A 7,603-nucleotide genomic window follows, 5' to 3' on the forward strand; every position below is an offset into this window, starting at 1 on the left:
GGTAATGCTGACATAAAATTATAGCATTTTTTTTTTTTTATCAGTGTTAAAAATACCTTCCCAGTATTTTCTATTTGCAGCCCTGCTTCACAGTCACAGCTGCTTGACTATAATTATAGTTTCCCAGATGTTAATGTATGTTCATATCAAATCACTGTGATATAAAGTCGTTACCTGTTCATCAGTTAAACTGCTTACAACATACAAGGCCTTCACAAAAAAATTGAAAATGTGGCTTATCAACACCTTGTTGAGCTGCATTATGTAATAAATTCCCATTATGTAATAAAAGTTCAAAATGTAATAAGAATGTCACGTCATCTTGTAATAAAGCCGCATTATGTAATAAACTGACGCATTTTGTAATAAACTACCTCAGTGCATTATGTAGTAAATTTTTTCACATTATGTAGTAAGTTATTACAATTTGAGAAATTTATTACAAAATGCACTTGACATATGTTTATTTAAAAAATGTAATAACATGGTTCATTATGTAATAACAATCCAAATTAATATAATTTCAGAGCAATTTAGAAGAAATTAGTCACAGGAGCTACAAGTAATGTAATCAGAACTTTAACCACACAGTTTAAAGATTAATTTAGCACATTACATTTTCCTGAAAATAAAAATGTGTCAAGTGCATTTTGTAATAAATTTCTCAAATTGTAATAACTTACTACATCATGCGAAAAAATTTACTACATAATGCATTGAGGTAGTTTATTACAAAATACGTCAGTTCATTACATAATGCAGCTTTATTACAAGATGACGTGACATTCTTACTACATTTTGAACTTTTATTACATAATGGGAATTTATTATATAATGCAGCTCAACACACCTCCAGCTGCCAACACTAAAAGACAAGCCTGTTGTGATGTTTTGATGTTGTGATCAAATGTTGTCATGATATGTTGTGATGCCTTATTCTCTTTTAATTGTATAGTAAGTGTTCGAATATGTATCTTGTATTATATTGTACAGGTATTGTGTGTTTTGTGCTCCCTTAACAGTCTGTTATGTATATGTTATTTGTTACATTAGTGCCCTATCAAGTGTCTAACCATGTCTTTCTCTTGTAAATGTTTTTTTTTTTACTGTCTTTTTAAAACTTGGCCAGGGGACTACAGATGAAAACTAGCCTTCTGGCTAATTCTGGTATGTTTTTAACCATGTGTAACCATGTGTTTTATGAAACTGCATTGTCCCCTTTCAAATAAACTAAACTATGAAACTATAAACTATCAGTGTGAGTATTTATTTCCCTGAATTAGATATGAGCAGTCGATAGTGTGCCACAGGTGGTGTTTAGCACCTGATCCATATTTCTTCATTTAAGCCTTGTAATGCAGCTGACAAAACAAGACCTGCCTTCGTTAAATGACCAGCAATAATCTAAACCTGCAAATCCCTGTGTGCATGTAACACACTTTTTTTTTTTCTTATCTTTTAAAGCGGTGTGTTGGGAGTATTAACAAAAGGACTGGGAAGATATATAAAAAAACGAGGACCTCTATGCCCATCACTCTGAAACAATACATATAATGTGATGAGTGTATCTTGACAAAATCTAAATAGAAGTGTCTGAGGGAAAACAAGGAACGGGTGGAGGCAATCGCTGTGGGTTGGAGCTCCAAGGCTTGGTGAATCGACACAGGCTGATAGATGGCGTACAGACTGACAGCGGAGGCACAGTAACTAAATCACAGAGAGGAGGGGCAGGCCTGATAAAAACTCTGGGACTGTCACACAGTTTCTGATTAAGGTTTTCTCTCAGCTTCTCCATTGTGAGAGAGCTGTACTTTTAAACTTGGTTTGAGATAGTTTGCTGGAGGGAGGTGAAGAACTTCCTTCTCATTCCAATTAACCTGAGCACTAGTTCTGAGGAAGAAGGGGAGCGGATGGCATGATCTGCATTTAATGTGTTTCTCAGATAATCTGTCTGCAACCCTAGTTTTGAGCCTGAATTCGGATAGATAGCCATGGTTTGGGGGGAAAAAGTTTCATAGATAATGTTATAATTTCAGAGTTGCTCATTGCTTTAAGGCTAATTATTAACTAGGTATGTTATAAATTTATAGGTCGAAATATATAATTTAAGTGTAGAATTTAAAGTCACTGAAAGTAGCATTCCTGCGTAAATACTGATACGTATTACAATGTGAATTTAATTTGCAATCAGTGTGAAGCCTTTAGTGCTGTTGAGAACTTATTCGAGCATTGTAAATAAATCAGCCTGTAGATTTGATGAATGATAAGTTCTCCTCTAATTAATTCCAGCTATGAAGATAATAGAATGGTGCATTTTGGAAACACGAGAGTCCTCTAAAAGAATAAGCTCTTGTAAAGGGACCACAATGTGTTTCAATCTATTTGGAGAGTAATACTTTGCGGTTTAACAATGCACACACCCACATGCACTCGTGACTCATCTTCGTCCGTTAGCTCCGACAGCTGGCTCAACAATATCTATGAAGTGGCTAATAAATAATCTCACTGCTGTGAAACCAGAACTGGAACAATAGCTCTGTGTTGTAACTTTAATAGTGAAATACTACATTTTTATGACTTCTTCTTGTAGCTAAAAGGATTTTACTATGTGACTGGATTTTGAGACTAACAAATGTGTAAAAAACAAAACAAAACAAAACAAAAAAACAGTTAAAATATTTATTGCATCCTGTTCCAGGGAGACTCTGTGAGAAATTATATTCAAATTATATTCATTTGCAATTTGGACATAATAGGTACAGCTTGTATCATTATGTGAAACAACACACCAGACTTGAAGCTCAACAACTTAATTGTCACCAAAATTCTTTATTTATTTTTTGTTCACTGTGCAGTGTAATTTCTTTACAGATCTTAAAGTAACACTTGTAGGTAAAGAACGGCTTCAGAGTGACTTACATGATCAAACATCTCTCTTCGAGGCTCAGGTTATATCAAATCATTTGTCATCCTCATATTCCACACTGCACTAATATATTGGATTAGATAAATGTAATATTTTCTGAAGGTACAGGTAATGCTTTTGTTAGAGTGTAACCAAATTTTGTCACCTCAGGGCAACTCTATCAAATAAACCTGCTAAAAAACAAAGAATCTACAAGAGCTTATTTATCTCACCTTCAAAAAACTACAGCTAACTTAAATATGAGAGCTTAGGTTGAACACCATGGGTACAAATGTGAGTTGGTTTTTTTTTTCTTTATTATTTGACATTATACTGTCTTGTATTCCACTGGAGATGCTTGTCCTGCCTCGGTTGGACAATTTTATTCTGTTATGTATTATAGCCTGTTTCATTGGACACATTGATTCTGTTCTTTTCCACACACTAGCATTTGTACCCACAATTAATGTTTGATAATTTCTTGTATTTCAGCTCAAACTCCTGCAAGGAAGAGCAATCTGCTAGTATTTTTCCTCTTCATGAAATTTTAATTAATATATAAAGTTTCTTTTGATTAAAATATGCAACTGTCGTGAGATTATAGCAGCTCTCAGAGTCTCTGTGGTGTTTTTGTGGATGGGATGTGCTTAATATTTCTAATTGTCTTATGTCAATCACAGCAGTAGCCACCACCCTGATAGCATGTACTGTATAAGCGCAGATGGTGATACAGTTGGAACACATACACAGAGCGAATATAAACATATTACAGCCAAATGAATAAGAGGAAGAACAGATGCTGTATTAATTTACTCGTTGTTAATCCAATACTCAGCAGCATGCCACACACTTCTTCCCCACGGCACGAAGGTCTGCTGACATAGAATTGGTATTCTTCTGCAGGCACTACTTTCTGGGGTAAATATTTATAGAGGGGGCTGGCATGAGGTGATAAGGAGTAGGGGTCCATTCATGATAACACAGGGGAATTTAAACAGAATATTTAATCAAGCACAAGTTTCTATCTCTGGGACAATAACGTTTCAGAGCTTTTAAAGGCCTACCTAAAAGCATTTTGGCAAAGGTCAGGGAGTATTTCTACAAAGTTTTATCCACCCTGGAGCAGCTCGCTATTTAGGAGCCATATTCATGAGGTTGTAATAATCATAGACAAAAACATGGCATACTTGTTGTCCCAGAATACAGTGCACAGTGGGCTGCCAACTGAATATAAAAAGATATCTGAATGTGCACAACAGTCAAAATAAAAACTAATCTTGCAGCTGCATATTGTGATACGGATATAGACTGGGCTGTAAATCGTGTGTTGCTCCTAAATGACAACTTCCACTTTATTTCAGACAATAATTTTTCTCTTTTTTGCAATTAACCCTTGCAATGAAATCTGCAGTGATAAAAATTATGAAAAAAGAAGCCTCAATTTATTCTAAATGAATTCTATGTAATTAATCTATCTTTCATCAAACGCTCCACACGGGAATCATAGTTCATTGCCATGACAGTACAATTTTCATTTTACATCCGATATCCATTTTTCAGGCTTCAAGAGATGTGACAGGAAACACAGAGCTGACGTACTCTATGTACTGTAGATGAAAGAAGAATCGATACATCATTTAGACAAGACGCCCCAGAGTCCTCATATTCACAGCAGAATGAGCCTGCAGGTATAACGGTCTCACTTGTAATGTAGACACCAAATGCAAAACTGGGATTGCACTGTGATTGCGGGAGGTATCCCACCCTCAGGAAGTCACGATTTGGAATAAATGTGGATAAATAGTCCAGCATTTGGCAAGTAAACAGATTTGGATGGAAATGTGACAGAAAAAGCCAGAGGGACAAGGACAACAGTGTATTCATCTTCCTGTTTCACAATGTTATTAAACCACAATCAAACTCAAATGATGACCTATATGTTCCTCCTTTGTGTCAGTTAAATCCACTGGTTACTTAACCTAACTGTAACCATAGCAACGAAGGTCAGGGTAATTGTACAGTTTGTTCCATTGGTCCGATATAGGCAACGACGTATAGACTGATAGAGGATGGACTGGATGAATGGGAGAGGTGAGTTCTTTGAATAAACAGCAGAACCCTGTTGGTTCCATCACAATCAGATGACCTCTGTGATGGTCTTGAACATGTCAGCATCTTACCCATAGTTCAGCAAATTAGATAAGAAAGGAAACCTAGATAAGATAAGGTGCTGCTAAGATGGTAAAGTGCTGTCAAACAATTAAAATTTTTATTCAGATTAATCACAGTGTTGCTGTGGATTAATTTTGATTAATCCCAATTAAATGTCATTCATTTTTTAATTTATTTTAATCACATCTCATTTTGCATGAGCAAACAGACTCAATTTATAATGAATACATATGTGCACTTCACGTGTTTATTCAACAGCTTCAACAAAACAATTTGAACCAACCCCCTGAATCCTAATATCTGTTGGCAAAATTGTGAGGCTCACTTAGGGAACCATACCAACATATTCTGGATGTGTCCTAAGATCTGACCCTTCTGGGATGATATATTTCTTGCTGTGAACACAGTTTTCAACCAAACATCTTCTAAAGATTTGAAATTTGCTATTTTAGGTGTAATCCCAGAAAGTTTAGAGGGAAATAACCAAAAATACCTCTTGCAAATTTTACTAACGGCAGCCATTAAATGCATCACTATAAAGTGGTTGAAACCTGAACCTCCAACATATAACATTTGGATTGAGAAAGTGAGAGAAATCTATCAGATGGAGCAAATTACACATGTACTTCGAATTCAGGTAGAGCTATTTACAAAGAGATGGAGTCCCATGATTAAGCTTTTAATGCAGTAAGCATTCAGAAGTGGTTGTATACGTGTATGTTATTTATACGTATGTATGTATGTATGTATATGTGTAAATGTATATATATCTATATTATTATTATTATTATTATTATTATTATTTATTTATTTATTTATTTATTTATTTATTTATTTATTTATCATTCATGTTTCATTTGTGATTAATTGTAATCAATATCTACTGTAGCTATTGGTATTTATTTATTTTTATGTGTGCCATATGGGGATGTAAGATTATACGTCAGTATATGTAAAATGTCTTATATATTTGGATGAGCAAAACCAAACAAAAATTAAGTTTAAAAAAACAAAAACAAAAAACAACTTGAACCAACTGTTTTGTCTTTGTTTTTTTGTCCTCATATTTCCATCCAGTGGACCAATGTACTGTTTAGTGTCTTCCATCTTTATGGGTTGGTTCAGCTGCCTGTCACTACCGGACCAAATGTCCATTTGTTCATGTGCGACACTAACTCTACTTGGACAAACTGCCCCAAATGCATTGGCAGAGATGTTCAGACTCATTCTGGGCTGTAGATGGGTTAATTACATTAAAATTTTCAATCAGATTAATCATGATGATGGATTAATCTGCGTTAATGCATTAATTTTGACAACCCTCATTATTACTATTTTTATCCTATTCTGTGAATGCATCAGTGAATAGTAGTTTATCTCTGTATGTCAGCCCTGGGATGAACTGGTGATGTGTTCAGGGCACACCCCGCCTTTGCCTGGTGTGACTGGGATCAGCTCCAGCCCCAGTGACACTACAGGGGATTAAGCAGTTACAGAAAATGAATGAATGAATGTTACCATTCTAAGCTCTGAGTTAACCTGGGGCTTTCCACTGTTAGAGAAAGTGAGAAACATTTCTAGCCTCTGCTACTTTTTGTGAATCTGCTCCAAAAATGTGAGGAGTTTGCCTTTGGCCTATGCTTTGCTCTTCCACTGAGTTTTCTGAAAATCACTGCAGTAGAGTTTCTATAATCCTGCTGACTGACTGACTGACTGACTGACTGACTGACTGACTGACTCACTGACTGACAAATAAACTGATCCTGTAACTGAGGTAATTATGCAGTAAAAATAATATCTGTGAGTAAGGACTGAAATCTAGTCATTATAGTAGTTCAAAGAAAAGGAAAACAACCCTGAAATGGTGCCTGTTTTAAATGACAAATCTGAGAAGTGTTGGCTGTTGTATCATCAGGATGTACAAAAGTTGTTGAACAGATTGAGTGCAACAATAAAATCTTTGTTGAACTAAACAAAGTTGCTGAACAACCAAACAAAGCTCTTGTTGTTGACTTCAATCTGTTGCAGCTCTTTCATACATCTTGACAATAAAGCAGTTGAGAATACTCAGGTTTTCCATTTAAACTCTAACATGGGCTGTTTCCATGCTATTCTCTTTTAATTTGTCTTGAAAAATGTTGGTTATGAGACAGTATGAGCTTTAAAATCTTTTCAAAGGAGACGCTTGGCAGTAAGGACCCTACCATGACAGATGGCTGAGGGAGGTAAGGGAATAGAGGAGAGCAACAGATCAGACCTGACTCGGGATTGAAGGACTGGAGAAAGAGAGTTTTGGAACTCAGGATGAAAAATGGGTGATGAGAGGAAGAACTGCCAGACTCCAAACATGAATCATAGAACTTTAATGACAGCTTGGAGACTGCTGATGTGAAAAAAACAGACTTTCTAGTGGTTTCAACAAGTTTTCACAAACACCAGTCATGTCATTAAGATGCTCTTAGTGAAGTACATTGTCCTGCTGCATTTACTTCTGGTGTTGAGCCCTGTGATGTGATTAAATCTTGA

This window comes from Sphaeramia orbicularis, chromosome 16 (genome assembly GCF_902148855.1).
Source record: "Sphaeramia orbicularis chromosome 16, fSphaOr1.1, whole genome shotgun sequence".
In the NCBI taxonomy this organism is placed as follows: domain Eukaryota; kingdom Metazoa; phylum Chordata; class Actinopteri; order Kurtiformes; family Apogonidae; genus Sphaeramia; species Sphaeramia orbicularis.